Genomic DNA, 21,489 nt, shown 5'->3' with positions numbered 1-21,489 from the left:
GAGACCAAAACCTTCAAAATACCGAAAATCGGGAGATATCGTCCTATGGGGGTTATACCAAAACGTAGACCTATGTAAACATTTTATGGTAGATATGTTTCTTAGCCTCTTGAAACGCAAAATGTAAAGTTACAACCGATTCTGTGGTCAAATAGGACTAATACATTCAAAATATCTTAAAATGACGCGTACTATATATGGGGCCTTATATGGGGGCTATACCAAAACGTGGACCTATATAAACAAAATGTGGTAGAAATATTTTCTAGCCTCTGGAGACACAAAATGCCAAATTGCAACCAATTCGGTGATCAAATGGGACAAATATCCTAAAATTTCCTTAAAACGACTACGCGTCACTTTGTATGGGGGCTATACGAAAACGTGGACCTACATAGCCCGCTTTCAATACCAAAAGTCCTACATACATATTATAGATTTTACCGAAATTTCATCCACCTACCTCAATCCGTTCGGAAGCTAGAGTGATTTCCACAGACGGACGGACATGGCTATATCGATGTAGAATTGCACGCTGATCAAGAATATATATAGTTTGTGGGGTCTACAATGATTATTTCGAGTAGTTACAAACGGAGTGACACACTTAATATACCCCCCATCCTATGGTGGAGGGTATAAAAATCATAAAATAAATATGTATGTATGTATTTTTCATTTAAAATTTTCATAGAACAAGAATCCAGTCCCAGGAAGCGATGCTTTGTGGAAGCCCTATCTATGCTCCCGTAAGGTGTAAACGGAAAAAATGTAACATTACATATGATCATCAAACACACATTGCCATTGTAGAGGAGGATGGTATTCCTAGGAGATTGTTTTTCTTCCATCAGGACTTATGTATATAGGTCGTGCATAATTTTGATCGCACAAAATTGCGTCGGTCAATGAAAGATATGGATATGGACAAATATTTTTTCAGTTCATATCAATTAACTTACTCGTCTTTTGGCTGAAACTTTCTTTAAAATCAGTAAACAAAAACTATGAAAATATGAATCACGTTGCTATGAATTGTGTACCATGTCGTATGAACGGGTTAATTCGTGTACGTAATTATGAGAACGAACGACGTTATTCAAATGCTGGTATGAACATGGCATAACAAATGAGAGCATTTATCGAAATAAATTAATTATGACAGACAAAATACAAAATTCAAAAATGTAGGGCTTTTTTAGAAAAACTGCAAAACATGAATGAAAAGTAAACGGTTCAACGATTAGTATACATTTAAAGCATAGCAAATTTTCTATTCTCTTTCATTGCAGTTACATTTTTTGCCCATGGTTTCAAGTTCTCGTACAAATCTAGAAACAAAAGTCAAATACCTACCTGAAAGTCTGTATACACAAATATTGTGTTGACATGTCTCTCTCATTAATTTTGAAATTATGCCTGTCTGCGTACTCGATAATTTGTAATAATTATTACAAATGTTTCTAAAACTGACAGTTGTATAAAGAAAAAGTTGCTGAAAAAAATATTTCAGTAACATTAGTAAGTAAAAATACACACCAATTAGAAGCATATAAAAATTTACAGAAAATACCAAAATTTTCAGAATTAATGGAAAATGGAATGAATGGAATGAAAAGTGAGCAATTAAATGTAAAATATACATTCGCAGGAAAGGTTAGTGTTTTTCCTGCTCATTTAATATACGTATGTTACACGTGTTATGTGTTCAAATTCTCATGAAAACGAGGAAACAAAAAGTAAGGAAAAATAAATTATGTTTCTCTTAATTACGAATGGTGCCGTGGAAACGGGTGAACATGACATTAGTTTCTTTAGATTCATTCTTGAGGATCACGGTCTGATATTCAAAGTTCTCAAAGTGTTTGTCATCATAGTGTATGCTCCACTAGCTAGCTAGCCTTGTGACTTCTGACTGACGTGGTTTTGGGATTTCAATGCCCTCATCGAAATGCTGGATACCTACTGTTGCTGGTATCTTGCAATACCTGTTGTTTTATGCTTCCATTTGCTCGTTGTTACTGCATTGTTATCCTCCCAATGAGGAGTCCATGCTACTTTCGAAACAAACCTCTATCGCATATTTGGTAAGCGTGGACACAGTCGCTTAGCTTGGTTGGATGTTATTGGTACCAGCAGGATTGTCGCTGAATAGGCCCAATGGGATCATTGGTAATCAGTGATTAAATATCACCACAACTATACTTCGACGAACTTAATGTACAAATACCCCACAGAGAGGCCTGGGCCCACAACTCCCCACCTATACCCGATATAGAGGTATATACCGATAGCTCCACGATGGAAATGGCTACAGGAGCAGGAGTCTACAGCTCTCATACAGCTTGAACGAAAATTGTTGTGTCTTCCAAGCTGAGATCTTTGAGGTCAAAAAAGCAGCAGAGCTGATATGTAACATGGGAAGGGATATAGCTGGACCGGTGACTATCTATGTTGATTGGAAAGCGGCCCTCAACTCACTTAGATCCCACGCTATCAGATCTGCGGCGGTTTTAGACTGTAGGAACATCTTGGATGCGCTAAAATCAATCGTTACCTTGTATTGGTTCCTGGATCATTGCAACATCGAAGGAAATTAAAAAAGCGTATAAATTGGCGCGTTGCGGATCGGAGATAATGCTAGCCAGATTTGTAACACCGAATCTAGCTGTAAGGTATTCAATCTCCCCTCTCTACATAAAAAATCCGATCTGAAATCAACTGTGTATTATGTATTAATGTGCAGTACCTTGTATACCTCTGTAGAGGTTATTTTCCTCTTTGCACATCCTTTTCGAGATTTTAGCTATTTTGCGGATGTTTGTTGCATTTTTTGTCCGAACTAGCTGATATTTGTCATTCCTAGGTTCGTAGTAGCCCTAAATCTTCTCCACCAAAAATTGGCATCGTAGGTCCACACATATAAAAAGGCCAGGACACAAAACTAATTATTCAATTTTAATTCAGAATATTTTATGACGGATGGTATAAAAAAAGTTCGGCCTGTTCGGCCAATTTTTACTTGATTTAGTTTTGCACAAACTGGTTGATCAGATACGTATATGCGGCAAGTTCAATTTTTTGGTTTATGCTTTAAATAGGGTTTAAACCAATAATGCTCATATACCCTCACCATAAATTATATTGGAGCCAAATTTCAGCCATGACAATGTGGCCAACACTTTAGAAATGTAGAAAATCGGGCGGTACAGTTCTATGGGGGTTATATGAAAACGTGGACCTGTACCGACAATTCTCTGACGGTCAGTTTTATACCCGAAACGAAAACTAAATTCAAAATGTCTGCTATTTCGGTTGGATAGTGTGATAAAGGCCTTTAAATCTCACAAAATCGGGAGGTACCGTTCTATGGAAACTAAATCAAAACATGGGCCTGTACCGACAGTTCTCGGCAGGAATTTTTTATACCCACAATGAAGACTATATAGCCACTGTTGCGGGATAATAACAATCTTCAGCTATTTCGGTTGGATAATGCTGCTAAAACCTTTAAAATATCGAAATTCAGGAGATATTGTGCAATCTAGTCTATTTTCAATACCAAACATCCTAGTAGTAATTGAAACATTTGCACCAAATTGTAGAGCTCTATCTTAAATATTGCTTTATAGTCTCCTTTAGTCCTATTATTGAAACACTGGCATTAATATAGGAATAACATTCACTCTTGGGGAAGTCAGGATCGAGTTGATACCTCGAAACATTTGAATCCTGCTTTCTATATTTCTTTAGTAGATTCTGAATGAATTTCTTCGGTCGAATTTCTATTATATTAGGTCGAAATATTCCGAAATTCGTATAGAAAATTATACAAATCCATTTGTTAACCCTACTGAATATCTTTCCGGCATATTCCACACCTGAAATGATTTACTGGGTTATGTGCATAAAATGCTAATGGCTAAGTGGTTAGTGGTGTGAGTGGTGTACACATACACCCCTGAGTGGTGCATATGGCCATAAGCAAGTGTAGGTATGAATAAAATGGTAGTAGAGTGGTTGGCTCGTTGTTTGGATGGCTGTGTGGTAGTAGAGTGGCAGTAGTTGAAATAAGCGGCTTTCAAATATTACCAACAAGACGTCATTTCAGTTAAACTTTAGATTTCGTTAAAGAAAGGTTTCTGCCTTCGTTTCATCGAGACACATGATAAATTTGAATGACAAAAAGAGAAAACAAAAATTAAAAACGAAAGAAAATTAAATAAAAAATTAATTAACCACAAATTGGAATTTAATAAAATAAACAACAAGAAGAAAAAAATAAGATGTGAGAAATCGAAGAAGAAAAAAAGAAGAAAAAGTTTTAATAAGAAAAATATTTTGCAGTGAAACAAAGAAGTTTTTTTTTTGTTGATTCAAAGAAGGAAAATTTGTCGAATGGAATTAAAAGTGTCAAACAAAAGAAAAATTATAAAATCAGTACAAGAATTTTAAACAAGTTTGAAAGTAACAACAATAGCAGCAACAACAACAACACAAATAAAAATACTAAATTCCTTTAACAAAAAGCAGTTTTCCCAAAATTAAATGAATTGTGGTGTGTGGCTGATTAAGACCAGTCAAACAAAAAAGCAACAACAACAACATCATAACGGCAAAGACTGTTTGGTATGCTGTTCCAATACTTGGTAAGTTCTCAATTTGGTTGCTTATTGTCTTTTGTGTTAACCATAAACAACAACAACAACGACAGCAGCAGTAGAAAATGTAGGAAACAACAACAACAAATGCCCACCAACACCAGAAAAACGAAAATATAAATGGAAGTGCTAAGTGTGCAGTGCATTTGTATTGGAATAGATGGTGGGGAAAATAACTTTACCATCGTCAACGTAAAGTTGATCGAAATGTATAACATCATCATCGCCATCACAATCATTAACATTCATCCAACCGACCAACCATCCATCCATCTAGCCATCCATCCATCCACTTGGCTGAATCCACTTTCCTAAAGAAGTAAACGAAGTGAAAGAATTTTTTTTTTTTTTTTGTTGCTCCCCACCCCTCAACAACCAACAAACACACAACAAGTTTTTCTTAAAGAAAATTTATTTTTCCTTTGTTTTCCTCATTGCTGGCACCAAATGATTTAGCGGCAGCAGCAAATAGTGGCAACATCAGTCACATCATTCGCTTTAAGATATTTCTGCAAATGGCATTCACTTCTTGCTTCATCTTTGGGTATCACCAGTTTGCTCTATTTCCAGTCTGTCTATGCTGAGGGTAATTAGAGGACTTGTAATGTTGTAAAACAATGGCTATACTTGGGCCACCCAAAGTATGTTTTTTGGGGGTTTCTGACGGGTTTTATTTACAATCTAATTGTTTTGCGACTACTATCTATATTTTGCCAGGTCTACCTTGGTTTGCTAGGGAACGGAGTCCGTTTCAGACAATTTATTATTTTTTTTTCTGTACATCATTTGAATGTTTTCGTCGATGTTTTCAATCAAATTTGTTGCAATTTTACATTTCAGGTTCCTATTAGATACTCATCATAGGTCCTCGTTTTTATAGCTCCATAAATTTGAAACGTTTTGAAAACTTAACGGCTTTTTTCTCTTTGAGATATGGAATAACAATTTATGACCGACCTACCCTAACGGTCGTTTTAAGTGATTACCACCAGAGCTCAACACGTAACAAATAAAAATGTTTAGTGAAAATACGGGCGATATCACTATATAGGGGCTATACCACAAACTGGCGGATTTTTTGACCACTGGGAATCTTGCCCGAAAATGTAGATAAAAACTAGATAAATCCAGCGATATTCCGCTGGCTATACTAAACTTGACCTATATTGACTATTTTTAGTGAAGAAATTTTGTGACCACTGCATTATAGGTAATTTGGACAGGTTTTTAGGCAAAAATTAGATTTTTGCACTTTTGATAACGCGAGTTTTGTAATTTGATTCGAAGAAAGAACATGTCAAATTTAATAGATGTGCAATTTGTTTTCACAAATATTCAAAACTCGCGGTATAATTCGAAGTTAAAATCAAAATTTCGAAGACAAAAGAAAAAGTGTTTAATGAGATTAAAACTCAGAGCAGAATTTAAACGCAATTTGTAAAAGTTTGGTAATAATCATATACATAGATATGATATTCAGTGGAATGGTGGCGGTGTGTACTTTCTGTTTTAAGAAATAATGTTCTTAAAAATGTTTGTTACAGCATAAAAAATCGTCATATAGGATACAACCTAAGAATTTTTTTATACCCTCCACCATAATATGGACAGTATAATTAAATTTGTCATTTCGTTTGTAACACATCGAAATATTCATCGGAGACCCTATAAAGTATATATATTCTTGATCAGGGTAAAATTCTAAGCCGATATAACCATGTCCGTCGGTCCGTCCGTCTGTTGAAATCAACATACAGCTCGCAATTTGTATGTGCGTGAAAAAAAAACGATTTTGAAAAACCACCACCACATTTAGCCAAGACACATTTATAAAGCGTAGGGCTACATGGCGGGTGCAGCTAACTTGGCCATTGGGTCCACTATAAAAATATAATAATCGCCTTAGAGGTTGATTGTATAAATTTTGAAATATGGACCGATGATGAAAAGTCTTTATTTATGAGAATGGGCCTATTAAGGGCCCCCCCCTAGGCGAAATTTATGGAGCGTAGGGATACATGGCGAGTGCAGATAAGATAGAGTTTTGAAATTTTGTATAGCAGTTTCTATTATTCCTAGGATGTTTGGTATTGCAAATGGGCTACATCGGTCCATGTTTTGATATAGCCCCCATAGAACGGTACCACCCGATTTGCCATATTTTTAAGATTTAGCATCATTATCACACCGGAATGGCTGAAATTTGGTATTAAGTATTCGTTTGTGGTATAAAACTTTCCCCCAGAATTTCGCTGGTATGGTTCCACACCTTCATATAGCCCCCAGAGAACGGTACCTCCCGATTTTCGGTATTTTGAAGGTTGTGGTCTCAATATTACTCCGAAATTGATGAAATTTGGTATTTATTCTTCGTTGGGGGTACGAAACTTTCCCCCAGAAAATTTTCGGTACAGGTTCACGCCTTCATATAGCCCCCATAGAAAGGTACCTCCCGATTTTCGGTATTTTGAAGCTTATGGCCACAATAATCCATTGAAATGGCTGAAATTTGGTATTTAGTCTTCGTTATGGATATTCAACTTTCCACTCTAAATTTGTCGGTTTAGGTCCACGCCTCCATATAGCCCCCTTAGAACGATACCTCCCGATTTTCGGTATTTTGAAGGTTGTGACCTCAATATTAATCCAAAGTGGCTGAAATTTGGTATTTAGTCTTCGTTCGGGTAATAAAACTTTCCCACAGAAATTTGTTGGTACAGGCCCACGTCCTAATACAGCCCCCATAGAGCGAGTACTGCCCGATTTTCGGTATTTTGAAGGTTTTAGCTTCGTTATCACATCGACATGGCTGAAATTTGGTACTTAGCCTTCGTTGGGAATATAAAATTTCCCCCCAGAATTTTGTTGGTATGGGTCCACGCCTTAATATAGCCCCAAAGAACGGTATCTCCCGATTTCCGGTATTTTGAAGGTTGTGGCCTCAATATTTCTCCGATATTGCTGAAATTTGGTATTTAGTCCTCATTTAGTCCTACCCTAACGGTCGTTTTAAGCGATTACCACCAGAGCTCAACACGTAACAAATAAAAAACGTTAAGTTTGGCCCTCCACCATGTAATATTCTATCCATATGAAATTTGTCGGTATAGGTCCCGCCTTCATATAGCCCCCATAGAACGGTACCTCCCGATTTTCCTTTTTTTTGAGGGTTGTGGACACAACAACAAACAGAAATGGCTGAGATTTGTTAGCTTCTTTATCACATCGAAATGGCTGAAATTTGGTACTTAGCCTTCGTTGGGAATATAAAATTTCTCCCCAGAATTTTTTTGGTATGGGTCCACGCCTTAATATAGCCCCAAAGAACCGTACCTCCCGATTTCCGGTATTTTGAAGGTTGTGGCCTCAATATTTCTCCAATATTGCTGAAATTTGGTATTTAGTCCTCATTTAGTCCTACCCTAACGGTCGTTTTAAGCGATTACCACCAGAGCTCAACACGTAACAAATAAAAAACGTTAAGTTTGGCCCTCCACCATGTAATATTCTATCCATATGAAATTTGTCGGTATAGGTCCCGCCTTCATATAGCCCCCATAGAACGGTACCTCCCGATTTTCCTTTTTTTGAGGGTTGTGGACACAACAACAAACAGAAATGGCTGAGATTTGTTATTTACTCTACGTTGGAAGTAAAACCCTTTCCGACTGAATTTCGTCGTTATAGGTCCACGTTTCGATATAGCCCCCATAGAACGGTACCTCCCGATTTTCATAATTGTGAAGTATGTGACGTTAATATCACACCGAAATGACTGAAATTTGTTATTTAGTCTTTCATGGTTATAAAATGTTCCAGAAAAGAATTATCAGTATAGGTCCACGTCTTCCTATAACCCCCATACGCCAAAAAGTTTACGGTATAGATCGACGTTTTGATATAGCCCCCATAGAGCGGTACCTCCCGAATTTCCGTATTTTGAAGGTTAGCGATATTGTTTTACCGAAATTGCTGAAATTTGGTATTAAGTCTTTTTCATAAACGAAAGGAAACTTATTGTTCCAATTTACTTTAAAACCAATCCTGGTGGGGGGTATAACTTAAAGCCGTTCTTACTTGTTAAAACCCAGCAAAAATACTCATTACAAATTGGCCTACTTTCTCATTATTTTAACACGGGCATGTCATAGGGAGTAAGTACTTATTTTTTGGCACTTAAAAGTAAGTAAATAAGTAGTTACGACTTGAAGTAACCAGGGAGTAGCTACTTATTTATCTACTTTTTAGTGGCCAAAATATAAGTACTTACTCCCTATGACATGTCCGTGTTAAAATAATGAGAAAGTAGGCCAATTTGTAATGAGTATTTTAGCTGGGAAATTATATTTTTATATTATGGACTTTTACAAAATTGTCCAACTTTGTCTGACATTCTGCCACCGGGAATATCTTCAGCAAAGGGTTCTGAATCAACTACATAATTACCAAGGTGCGATTTGTTGCGTTTTTTGAGTTATATCACTTTTTTGAAGTTGCAGAAAAAATATTTTTTTTTAATTTTTTTTTTTGGTGAACGAAATATTAAACACAAAAAAGCATCCATTTTGAACTAAAAATAAATTTTCTTTTAAGAAATATTCACCATGTGTTGTAAACATGTACAGACGTTCTGTGATCAACATTTTTGTTAATTATAGCCGTAATACGCTTTTGATTGGGCGATTTATTTGGTCCTTTAAAAAAAAAAATAATATTTATAAAGATCTCTTCGCGAATAAATATTTTAAACATACCAATGTTTATAAAAATCTTTTGACGGATCATATTTTAGTTCATTATAATCGTTTTTTTTTTTTTTGTTTTAACCGCGTTCATTGGGCTGGAACGAATAAAACAGTTAAAATGAGAATAGGGGGTAGGAAAAAGAAATAAATCGTTATATCCGGCGTTCGTTATAAACGTGTTCATCTGTAAAATTCTTATTAAAACTTATTTTTAAATGTCATATGTTAAAATATTTGAAACAGTGCTTAGATTCGTCGCTATCCGCTTATGCTTTAAAGCGGGCCTGTAAATCCTAACAAATTGTAAAAAACTCTACTCGCGGGGTAACCATTTTTGTTCGGTATAATCGTGGTCGTTTTAAGAAGTTTATGTTGTGTAGGTTTTTTCAATAAATAAATACCGAAATTTGGCTCAAGGTGACAAAAATATATAAATGTTACACCAACACATTTACACGCTTTCGATTCGTAAGTTATCTTAATTTTAACCTTTGTGACATTTCATTTACCTTTCACAATTTAATTTCCAGTTTGCAAACATTCTGCATTGTGAATATCAATTCAAGGATAGCACGAATTAATATTCATCAACACCTCAATATCCTTTATAGGAATATAAATCTTCGGCTAGACAACGTTTGTTTAATACAAATATTGTTGTTTTTGTTTTTTCCTTACATGTCAATAATTCTGTTGCTTTTGCTACATGACATTTGTTAATAAACATTATAATGAAATCCCAATTAAAGAGCTTAATTATCTGTCGCACTATTTAAAGGTTGACAGTAGCAGCGAGCGATAGGTTGTATGTAAGAAACCAGAAGACTTTGAATACGAAATTCCTTCTCCGGTTTCGCTTACATTTTGTTACATTTATGTGGGCGTGATTTCCTTTGTAATGCTGATGCTAATGAAGAAATTTTGATCATCTTTGAAAAACTTCCTCTTCTCACGGAACTTCATTAACGCTCTAAGTGAAAGGACGAAACGGAGAGGAAGAATAACAACAACAACGGACACACAAACTTATTTCTTCTTAAATTGATTCCCGAAAATTTGTACACAATGCTAGAGGGGGTCAAATTTGCAAGCACTTCGTGTCATATAGCTACTTATTCTACAGAAAATCAAACTTGAGACAAACAAAAAAAAAACTGAAGTTGTGTAGATGTTATTTCTGTGACCATGAACCATATTTGAACTTTTCACCCCTCGCCACTATGAGATTTTATCAATGAGGGCGGATACACATCATTAACAAAGACGTCAACTTCAAGGAAACGAAAATATTTATGTACATGTTTAGAAAACAGCAAGGATATACTCGTACATATGTATGTATGTACATAAGAGGAATCCTTCGCTCTATTCTGTGATATTAAATTAACATACTTAAACATTTGCTAACATATTCCAAGTAAATGGTAATACGAGTTCCCAGAATATTCAAATTTTGCGTGGGTAATTTTTATTTAAATATAATGTAAATATGTATATTGCAAAATTGTTTACAACTCGTTGACTCGTTTATTTGAAGTCTGCAAAACGTACGAAAACGAGTAAAAAAGTATCGGCCATTCAGAGTTCTGTTAACAACTTTTGACAACAAACATAATAGATTTTATATTATTGTGATTTGAGTTTCTTTGTATTTTAAATCACAATAATGTTTTTGACAACAAACATAACAATCAGGTGTGCTTAGTGTCCAACTGTATAAACTGTGGATATACCCTTAGCCTGTGTGAATTTAAACTATTTTTTCCCAAAAAATTTGTGTAAAAATTGTGGGCGTATGAATTGACAAAAATATGGATATGGATTAAAGCTCAAAATTTTTGCGGGGGGTACCTAAAGTAATGGGCCGACATAATCGATTTTGGAAGTTTGTCTTATTTTGGTAGCCTTTCTCCTCGGTAGATATCGCGCCCACTTGTCATTTCAGTTGGTCACCATATAATTTAGAGCTTTTGGATCATTATATCAGGAAACATTGACTTGCTTACAAAAAACATAATATCGCTGTAAACAGGACCACTAGGAGTACCTTCGGTAAAAATTTCTAAAGGATCCTCGAACAGACTATTAACCGCACAAAAATGTTGAACATTTGTGTAGGTGGTACCCCAAGGAGTGTACCGATAGTGTCCACCTTTGAACATAAACTAAGTTTGGACAAAACATATCGAGATCCCAAGTTTGGACCAAATCGGTTGCTCCGTTTATGAGATATCGCGCATACCATTGTAGCGAAGATTTTCGAACTTTTGTGGGGGAGGTATCGGAAGGTGTGAACCTATAAGCACCTTCCATCACCTTCTAATTTCATTTAATATTCGAAAAAATATTACGATATGCAAAGTGTGGATCAACATAGTATTCGGTTCGGAAGTTGTCGTGCGCACCAGCCACTACACATGCTGGCAGTAGGGGCCAGCTTTTTACAGCGCTTGGGTTATTTTTTCAAAAAGTACGGACTTGCCACTTAAAAAAAATTGTACCGTCGTAATAGTGGCTTTGAGCGCAACATGTTGCAAGAAAAATCAAAACGATTCTAAAGGAGGTGTGGGAGGTACCCTAAGAAAAACGTTGTAAACTTTTGTGGAGGAGGTACCCGAAGGAATGGACCGATATCGCCCATCTTAATTTTACGCAAAATATTACGACTGCCAAATTTTGGACAGAATATGTTTATCGTGCGCACCATTTTAGCGAAAAATTTTGGACTTTTATGGGCGAGGTACCCGAAGAAGTAGACAGATATGACCCAAATAAGAACCTTTTTTAATTTTGCGCAAAATAGTACGACTGCCAAATTTTGGACAGAATCGATTTATCCGTTCGAGAGTTATCGTGCGTACCAGTCACTACATGCTGGCCGTATGGGTTTTTTACAGCCTTCGGGTCATATTCTGAGGAAGTATGGACTTGCCCCTGAAAAAAATTTGTACCGCCGTAAAGGGGGCGGCGAATTACAAAAAAAATATTTCGATTCGAGAGGAGGTCTAAAACTGCACTTCTATGAACATTTTTGTGGCGGGTACCCGAAGGTGTTGACCGATATAGTCCGTATTCGAACTTGATCTATGTTAGGTAGAAATATTACGATGTGCAAAGTATGGATCAAATCGGTAAGTCCCTTCAACAGTTATCGTGCGCATAATTTTTGCGAAAAATTTTAAACTTTTGTGGGGGAGCTACCCGAAGGAGTTTACCGATATGGTCCATCTTCGAACATAAACTAAGTTTGGACAAAATATTACAAAAGCCAAATTTTGGACAAAATCGGTTATTCCGTTCCACAATGGTCCCAAATACAAATTTTCTGGCCAAAACTATTCCAACGTCCATTTTGTATTGAAATTAATTATTAATTTTAATAAATGTGTACAAACAGCAATTCTTACTTTTTGTCGACCAAAATGACCAAAAACTGCCAAAATTTGTTGAACAGGGTGGTCCCGTTGTGTGGGGTCTAAACCAAAACATTGACCTATGTTAACAATTTTTGGTACGAAGGATTCAAATCTTCCAAGAGGTCGAAATATCAAATTTTAGCCGAATCGGTAATAAAGTGTCGCTAAAATTCACAAAATATCTAAAATCGGACGGTACTTTTATGTGGGGCTATGACAAAAAATGGACCTATTTTCAAAAAACTTACACATACTTGTTTTCTACACTCTGAAACCCTTAAATATGAATTTTAAGAAAAATCGGTTGATAGATGCAGGTATTACCGTTCTATTTCAATTGGATACTACATACAGTCACAACAGGTATTTACAAAAAATTCTCCCATCTTAAAATAGAAGAATCCACTTTATTTTAACTGTGGCAAATTTGAGCAAGAATTTATTTCTCAATTTATAAGTTCACACCCCCAGCTATCTTCCAAAATCAATTTGGAGTTGGACAAACTTGGACATTTTTTTAAAAGTTTAAATATATTTTAAAAATATTTGTAAAAAATAATTTTTAATATATATATAAAAATTGATTTTATTACGCTAATTTTACAAACTTCATCGCCCTTTTTTTAAATATTATGAAAGTACTCATTAACAGTTTCCCGATTCATAATAACTTTGGTCTCACTTCTGTATATTTATGCAGCGACGCAATACAACAAAAATTGTATATTTTACAGCACAAAGTCCGTTTTATTTTTACATAAAAAAGTGTCAACGTTGGTACTGCGCCAATCAACGAATACTAACGTTATTTACAAAAACTAATTATTTTCAGATGAATTGAGGTGTTTTTTATTATTCTGTGCAAAAAAAAGTTAAAATTTCGAAACTTCAAAAATAGGGTTTTGGCCAAACATTTCCTGATTGAAACCTATGTGCGTTCGAGAGTTATCGTGCGCTCCAACCAGATAGACAGACAGAAATCGACTCCAAATTGTCTGATACTGATTTCGTCCAAACATACTTGGGATCTAAAACCATTATTTCGATGAGGCACATTTTGCCCGTATGAAAGTGATATACACTCGTTAGCATAAATGCTGAGGGTATAAATATCTATATTTAATGGAATACAGTTTTCTTTTGGAATACCCTTCACAATTTTATAGGAACCGGAAATTTTAATGCTGGCTACTCTATCTACAGCCGGTCTATAAAAATTTTTGGCCCTCTGCAGAACATTTGTTCTACAAGCCGAACTAAGAAAATATTCCCATTCCTCTCCATTTGTTGCTTTATTATTTGGAATGCCGCGATTTTCGATCTCATCTTCCACTTATTTACTAGAGTTGGGTCATCTAGTTCCTAGTTCCTGGTACTAGTTCCAAAGCGTATGAGTAACATCATTAAATATAACGTGTGATAGTAAGTATACGCAGTTTGTTCAAAGAAAAAAGGTGGGCCATTGGAACTGCGAAGTGAACGAGATAGTTCCATATAGTTCCTTTGGCACAACTCTATTATTTACTCCGTCGAAGCCTTTGCCTGTTGAAATTTGACATTTGAGGTTCCCAATGGCCAAGAAATTCTTCCACTAAAAATTTTCAAGATAGGTCCACGTTTTGGTATAACCCCCATATAACGGTACCTCTTAAGTTATTTTGGGGATTTTAGCTGAATTTTCCTCACAAATTGGTTTCAATTTGACACTTGTTTCAAGAGGTCAAAAAACTTTTGGATATGGTGGTGATAGGTCCACGTTTTCGTATAGACCCCATATCTCCCGATTTAAAGTATTTTAGCAACATGTTTTTACCGAATTAGCTGATATTTGACATTTGAGGTTCTTAATGACCAAAAAATTTCTCCACTAAAAGATAGGACCACGTTTTGGTATAGCCCCCATATAACGGTACCTCCCGATTTTAAGTATTTTGAGTCTTTTAGCTACATTTTCTGACCAAATTAGCAGAAATTTTATATTTAAGGCTGTCAGTGACCAAGAAACTTCTCCACTATTTATTGCCAATATAGGTCGACGCTTGAGTATAGCCCCTATATAAAGGTATCTGCCGATTTAAGGTTTTTAGCTACATTTTCTGACCGAATTAGCTGAAATTTGACATTTGATGTTCCCAATAGCCATAAAACTTCTCTACAAAAAATATCAAGATAGGTCCACGTTTTGGTATAGCCCCCATATAACGGTAACTCCAGATTTAAGGTATTTTGGGCATTTTAGCTAAATTGTTTGACCGAACTAGCTGTAATTTGGCATTTGTGGTTCCCAGTGGTCCAGTAACTTCTCCACCTAAAATCGTTAATATAGGTCAATGATTTCGAATAGCCTCCATATAACGGCATCCTCCGATTTTCGGTATTTTGTCGATTTTGGCTAAAATGTTTAACCGAACTAGCTGTAATTTGACACTTGAGGTTTTCAGTGGTCACGAAAATTCTTCACCAAAAATCATTAACATAGGCCCATGTTTTAGTAAAGCCCACATATAACGGTTCCCCCAATTTTCGGTATTTTGAGGATTTTAGCTACAATTTTCACCGAACTAGCTGTTATTTGACACGTGAGGTTTTCAGCGATCACGAAACTTCTCCACCACATTTTTAGGTACCAACAGATGAAAGAAATTTTTAGATATATTTTTGACTAAATTTGGGCACTTGGTGTGGTATCCGTGGTCGAAAAATGTTTGCACCTAACAGGAAACTAATTATTCCATTTTAGTTCAGAATATTTTATGGTGGAGGGTTTAACAAGTTTTTTCATGTTCCTCTCTCCTTTTCTGTCCATGCGTCTCTCGTGCGCATATTCCTTTTCGGCAGCAGCACGATACTTTTGAAGTGCGATTTTGTAACTACTTAACAACGGAATAAGTGGAAATTTTTAAGTATCGAGAACACGGTGCGCCTTATCTAATTTTAAATGAAAGGTGCTTACACCTGGGAGGTTTTTGCGGATTCTGAAACTACAATGTTTATAGATGAGAAAAATCGAAAAACCAAAAAAAAATCGCCGGAGGGATTTTTAAATAAATCGCGGTCAAAGTTCACATTTTTAGGGCTTTTTCGGTTTTTACGATTTTGCTTGGAAACCGCAAGCCCTATCAAAATGGGATTAGAGAAAATGTTGTAGCAGTGAAAATTCTCTACAAGATTGACCTGTGCAACTAGATTTTTTTCGCAATTCCGCTTTTCCATTTCTCTCTTTTCCTTTTTCTCTCCTTTTCTGCCTATACCTTTCTCGTCCACGTTTTTTGCGGCTGCGAAATCTATGAGCCTCATTCCATTGTCAGATGTTGCACTATGGAGTCTGAATTTTCCGACTGTTGGATCAACGATATTCTCCTTTCCAATTTTGGCAATAAAATCGCCTAGAATAATTTTTAAGTCATGGGCAGGACAACGGCCATATGTTTTCTTTCTAAGCGCTCGTAAAATATATATTTGCCACCAGTCTATCATTCATCGGGGTAAAGCTGAAGACCAGATGTTTTAACCTCCGACTAACTACAAATCCGCAAGACATTGTGCCACCTTTGGGTATTGTGTACTTGTATTTTGCAATCTGCCAGTGACTTAACTGAACGTTACCTCCTCTATAAAAAGTACGGACATTCCTGGTGCAGATCACAGTCCAATTTTAGAGGGGTATTTTTTTCTTTTTCTTTGTTTTTTCATAGTAGGATGTTTTTTGTAGGGATGGGTTACTAGCCCAACTCCCAACCTCACATGTTAGCGCACTACCTTTAACGAGTGTTAAAGGAAGCTCTCTAGGTTTGTGTCAATTTGAGATGAATGTTTCATCCCCTACGTTACCCAATTTTTCCCACCATAATATAAAAAATATTGTTTCTCTGTGTGAACTTGCAGATTCAGACACATCTGGCAACCCAAACCTCTTTTTTCTCTCTTTTTCTGGTATCTTTAACTTATACTCCGAGTCAAAAGAATTTATTTTCTTCCTAACCATATTAGGTATCAAAAAAAGTAACTGGTGTTGCTCGTTATTACAATTGTTGTTGTCATTCTTTAAGCTCATTATGTACAAGAGTGTGTGAAGTTTTCTATTTCAAAGTTTCTGACATTTGTTGTTTTCTTTCGTGGAACTTGCATTCCATTCATAATACGCAGAAATGTAAAAGACCGGCTCCAAAGGGGGCCCAAAGATACTAACAAAAAAGTCATAACCAGATATGTATGTACATATTTTACCTTTTCTAAGAATTTGATTGGGTGAACTGACGAGTGTCTGTCTGACGTCTATCCGCTGGTTGTTTGTCTGACTATTTGTCTGTTTACCTGTGAGTGACGTATTTCTTGCATATTCATCGATCTTATCACGCTGCAGCTGCGCTTCTTTTGTTGAATATCCAAGCTTTTTTTCTTATTTTGTTTGCTTCTTTGGTTACTATGACTAATCTACAACAACAATTTGTTTTGGGGTTTTACCCCATTGTCACACGAAATTGAGATCGTGTGTGGATAATAGTCGCTTTTGTTGTTTTTTGTTAAATATATTTCAACCATTGATTTTATTGTTTGGGGTTTTTTGAACGAGCGATTTAAGCTACGATTTTAGGTATCAATCTTCCGTACTTGACCACAATTGAATAATTGCTGAGTGAGATCGTGCCGATCATTTATTTGATTTGAGCAATTTTGTTTGCTCTTTTTTCTCTTTAAAAAGTAAACTTAAGAAATAAGTCTAAATAAATATCGTAATTGTTAGATGCTGAAGATATTGGAACGAGCTGCTGGTACTTATATGCGTCATTGATTTTGCGGATTTTGTCATAAGTTAAATGAAGCAAAAAACCCGTTCCATAAATATCCGTTTGATTTTATTAGCAATAGGATATTTAGTTTCCAATTGAAAAAAGAAATTAAACTGTCGTATTATTAATTCGATTGCATGATAATCTGTTTTACTACCATTGCTAGAAGTTTGCCTTAATTTGCACCATGAGAAAAGAACGTTCCTTCTCGCTATCGAACTCCGTTTTCTAAGGTACTAAACCTGTCACATGATTCCTGGTTCAGCTTTCCATCAGATACGAATTTAAGTTTCCAAAAAATAACACAAATTATGTTTTTTTTTAACAATATAATTTATTCATCTTTACGCCTACGCGTTTAAATATTTTGATATAAAGATTACATTAGTTTTAATATGTTTACTATCAAATTCCACATTCTATATTAAGAAATCGGTAAGGACGAGAAAGCGGGGTATTGTGCAGTAAAATCAAATTAATTCTATATTAATGTGTGACTTTCTCATTCTCCTGGAATAATTTGCTTATAGATTTTTCGAAGAATTTTTGTTTCAAGTAAGTTAGAACAATTAAAAAAGTATCAGTCAGCTTTGCCGAGAGTAATACGGGGGTTGCACGAAAACTATCTGATCTAGGCAACACCGCGTGTTGCCAGGCGCCATTTGAATGTTTTTGACAGTTTGACAGTTTTTAGCCTATACGAACTCAGTACAGTTTGTCATACGACCTTGTGCTGTGTTGTTTACCGTGAATTGAAAGAATCAAAATCGCTCGGTGTGCCAGAAAAAAAAAATAAGCCGTGCGTGAACCGCGGATCTATGTTTAGGAGCAAGAAACAAAAAAGGAATCGACCGTTTAGGCCTTCAAAAGCGAGCCAAATCCAGCAAAAGTTGTTCATGTAAGAAGCACTTCGAACCAAATGGCCGCCTGTTTCTTCGGCAAAACTGACCATGTGGCGACTATACGGCTTCAGAAATGTAGTACGGTTAATTCTGAGTGGTACATTACAATTTGTGTGTCAGAAGTCTCCTGAGAAATTCGAAAAACGAATAAGAGAACTCTCACACGTCAATTCAAACCAGAGCCTGTTTAAACCGGACAAAACGTGGAATTGTGGGGTCATACGCCGTACAGCCCTAACTGGTGGTCCAATGACTTTATTTGATTCCAGCATATCAAGAAAAAAATGAGTGGTCAACGATTTGCGTAGCCAGAAGATGATATAAAATGCGTTCCAAAACCATGTTTTGGAGGTGTCTAAATCGGAGTGGGAAAAGAGATTTAACAATTGATTTGAGCCCTTGAAAAAGCTTATAAATCATGGTGGAGACTACTTAAGAAAACAATAAAACTATTTTTGACGGTAAATATTCGCGTTTTCATTGTTAGGCCAGATAATTATCGTTCAGCCCTCGTATACACTCAGCATGTAACTGTACACAAAAGCAATAACAGAAGTGGTTAATCAAATTGTGGTAAGAACAGATCCTTTCCGAGGTGACAAAATAAGTTTTTGTGGGGTGGGTGTCATAAATATTGAACCTAATTTGTTCATTGACAAAAACACAGAAAATTGCTGTTGTTGTTAATTTGTTTAAAAGTTCGTTTTCTGGCTCTGTATCTATCTCCAGTTCTAGGAATGGGGCTGCTTCGATCGAGTGTAATCACAAAGCTACTAGAGTTAGTTGAGTAGGTTTGGCAAGGCAGTTTAAATTTTAAACTTTAAAAGGTGCAGTATGTCGTGTCGAGCTTGCTTAACTACAAAAACTACTCTGGTTTGTCGTGGCAGCTGACACTTCTCAGCTACGATAGATGGGGGATGTTCTCCGAGAACCGTATTCAAACGAGACATGGCATCTACGATTGCATCTGTGTGAATGATATTTAAACCTGCTTGATAGACTTGTTTATCTAGGGGTTCTGTTTTGTATCGCTGGACCTCTCTTTGTATATCATGAAGACTGGGTGGGGAAGACCTGTCCCCCCTATTATGATTGGGACGACTCTCACGGTAACAGCCGAATGAGTACAGTGACGAGAGCATGTTATTGTCTTGCTGTACTGGAATAATATGTGTCTCCTCATGTACATGGTTCACTGAAAACATGAGGAGGCAGTTTTCATTGCGGCATTCTGACAGTATTGAATATTTATCTATCGCGTTGCACTTAGATTCGTGGACCACACTGGCGCCGCATATCTTATCGCAGACCGAACTTCCCGTTATATGCGACCAACCAGGTTTTTTATCTATACCCAAAGTGCTGTCGGCGAGAGACATGAGGACCTTTTTCATACATCTCAGATTGTCGCAGATAGCTGTGGCATACGTGGGCGTGTTAAATATGTTGCCGAATGTGATTCCTAATATCATGCTTCAATGTTTCAAACTTGACCGGATGATAGTCTACTCAATGTCCTTAAAAAGCGTAGAGTGCTTCACAATATCAAATTTATTTGAAAAGTCGAGCGCCACCATCACTGTTCTATAGCACGGCTTGCTTTGGTTGAGTCCTCGACTAATATGTGTGGAGATGACGTCAGCACTGTTACGGAACTCATGTTGATGATCGGCAACTGGATAGATATTTCTGACGATGGGTTGGAGATAAGCCTCAATCGTCGGTGCTACGAGCGACACGTAGCGGAAACACGTTGCCAATTTTACAGACTTCGGTAATAATGTTGATAACTTTCGTGAGATACCCGTCTCCCGGCTCATCTAGCTGTTTCAGGTTTATCATGGAGATTCCATCAAGGCTGATTTAGATGGGTGGATGATATAGCGTTCCTAATGGCAATATCATCCTCTTCGACAGGAATACGGTGTAGTACTCTTCTCCTAGCGCACACAGACTCCCGGGGTGCTCAACAAACTGTACTTGAGCTAAAGGTTCGCTTCGTTTGTTGCTATATGCAATGCATACGTTATCCACTTTTCCAGATAAGGCGTGTTTACCAAGTACTCCTTCACCCGAGCTGCTTCCTTGTAGATGGCCTTGTGGATTCCTGACTGACATGGGGTTGGAATTTCAATTTCCTCAGCGGAAAGATGTTTGCTGATTTGTGCGATGTCAGCTTTGATCTTATAAGAAAGGCTCTTGCAATGTCTGTTGACCTATTCTTCTATTAGCCCGTTGATGCTGCACTGCCATGCTCCCAAGGTCTAAATATTTATTCAATCGGACGGCACATTTAAATGGGACCTATGTCAAAATGTGGATCTTTGTTGACAATTTGTGGTGGAGAAGTTATGTCAAATTGCAGATAGTTTGGTTGACAAATGGAGCTAAACTCCTCAAAAATCGGAAGGTACTTTTATATGGAGGCTATACCAAACATCAACATATGTATGTCGACAATTTTGGTGGAGAAGTTTTGTGACCGCTGGGACCCTCAAATATCAAATTACAGATAGTTCGGTCAACAAATCGAGAGGTACAGTTATATGGGGGCTATACCAACACATGGACCTATGTTGACAATTTGGAACCTCAAATGTCAATTTAAAGAAACTTCGGTCAAAAATTTTAGCTAAACTCCTCAAAACACCTAAACTCTGGAGGTACCCTTATGAGGAGGCTATTCCAAAACATGGACCTATGTTTACAATTTTTGCTGTTAAAGTTTTGTAACCGCTAGGAACCTCAAATGCCAAATTACATCTAGATCGGCTTAAAATTGTGTGGAAAAAGACGCTCGGGTCCAAAAATATAGCGTTATAACTCAATTACAACAAACGGACAGGGCTAGAACGACTCACAATTTTACCGTGATAAAAATATACATACTTTACAGGTACGCAAATGATTATTTCAATGCGTTACAAATGGAAAAACGATCTTAATTCCGAATAAATTTCTTACCTTTTTCTAAT

At 36.4% G+C, this 21,489-nt stretch overlaps 1 protein-coding gene across 12 annotated transcripts in view; it reads left to right on the top strand.

The window, feature by feature from the left end:
- PKD (serine/threonine-protein kinase D3) overlaps positions 1-21,489 on the top strand; it is a 114,887-nt gene that overhangs the window by 57,550 nt on the left and 35,848 nt on the right. For 3 of the 12 annotated variants that reach the window (XM_073959917.1, XM_073959916.1, XM_073959915.1), the window contains one exon: positions 4,348-4,649. The exons of 1 other annotated variant lie outside the window; for it this stretch is intronic. The gene's annotated coding sequence lies outside the window, so the exon portion shown is untranslated. Of the gene's footprint in view, positions 1-4,109; positions 4,650-21,489 lie in introns of those variants that run through there. 8 more of the 12 variants (XM_073959911.1, XM_073959910.1, XM_073959913.1 and 5 more) reach the window with 5 other exon arrangements.

This window comes from Musca autumnalis, unplaced genomic scaffold (assembly GCF_047663935.1).
Source record: "Musca autumnalis isolate F117 unplaced genomic scaffold, ASM4766393v1 scaffold_1, whole genome shotgun sequence".
Classification (NCBI taxonomy): Eukaryota; Metazoa; Arthropoda; class Insecta; order Diptera; family Muscidae; genus Musca; species Musca autumnalis.
The sequence above is the reverse complement of the archived record's forward strand: the minus strand, read 5'-3'. Positions and strand labels throughout refer to the sequence as shown.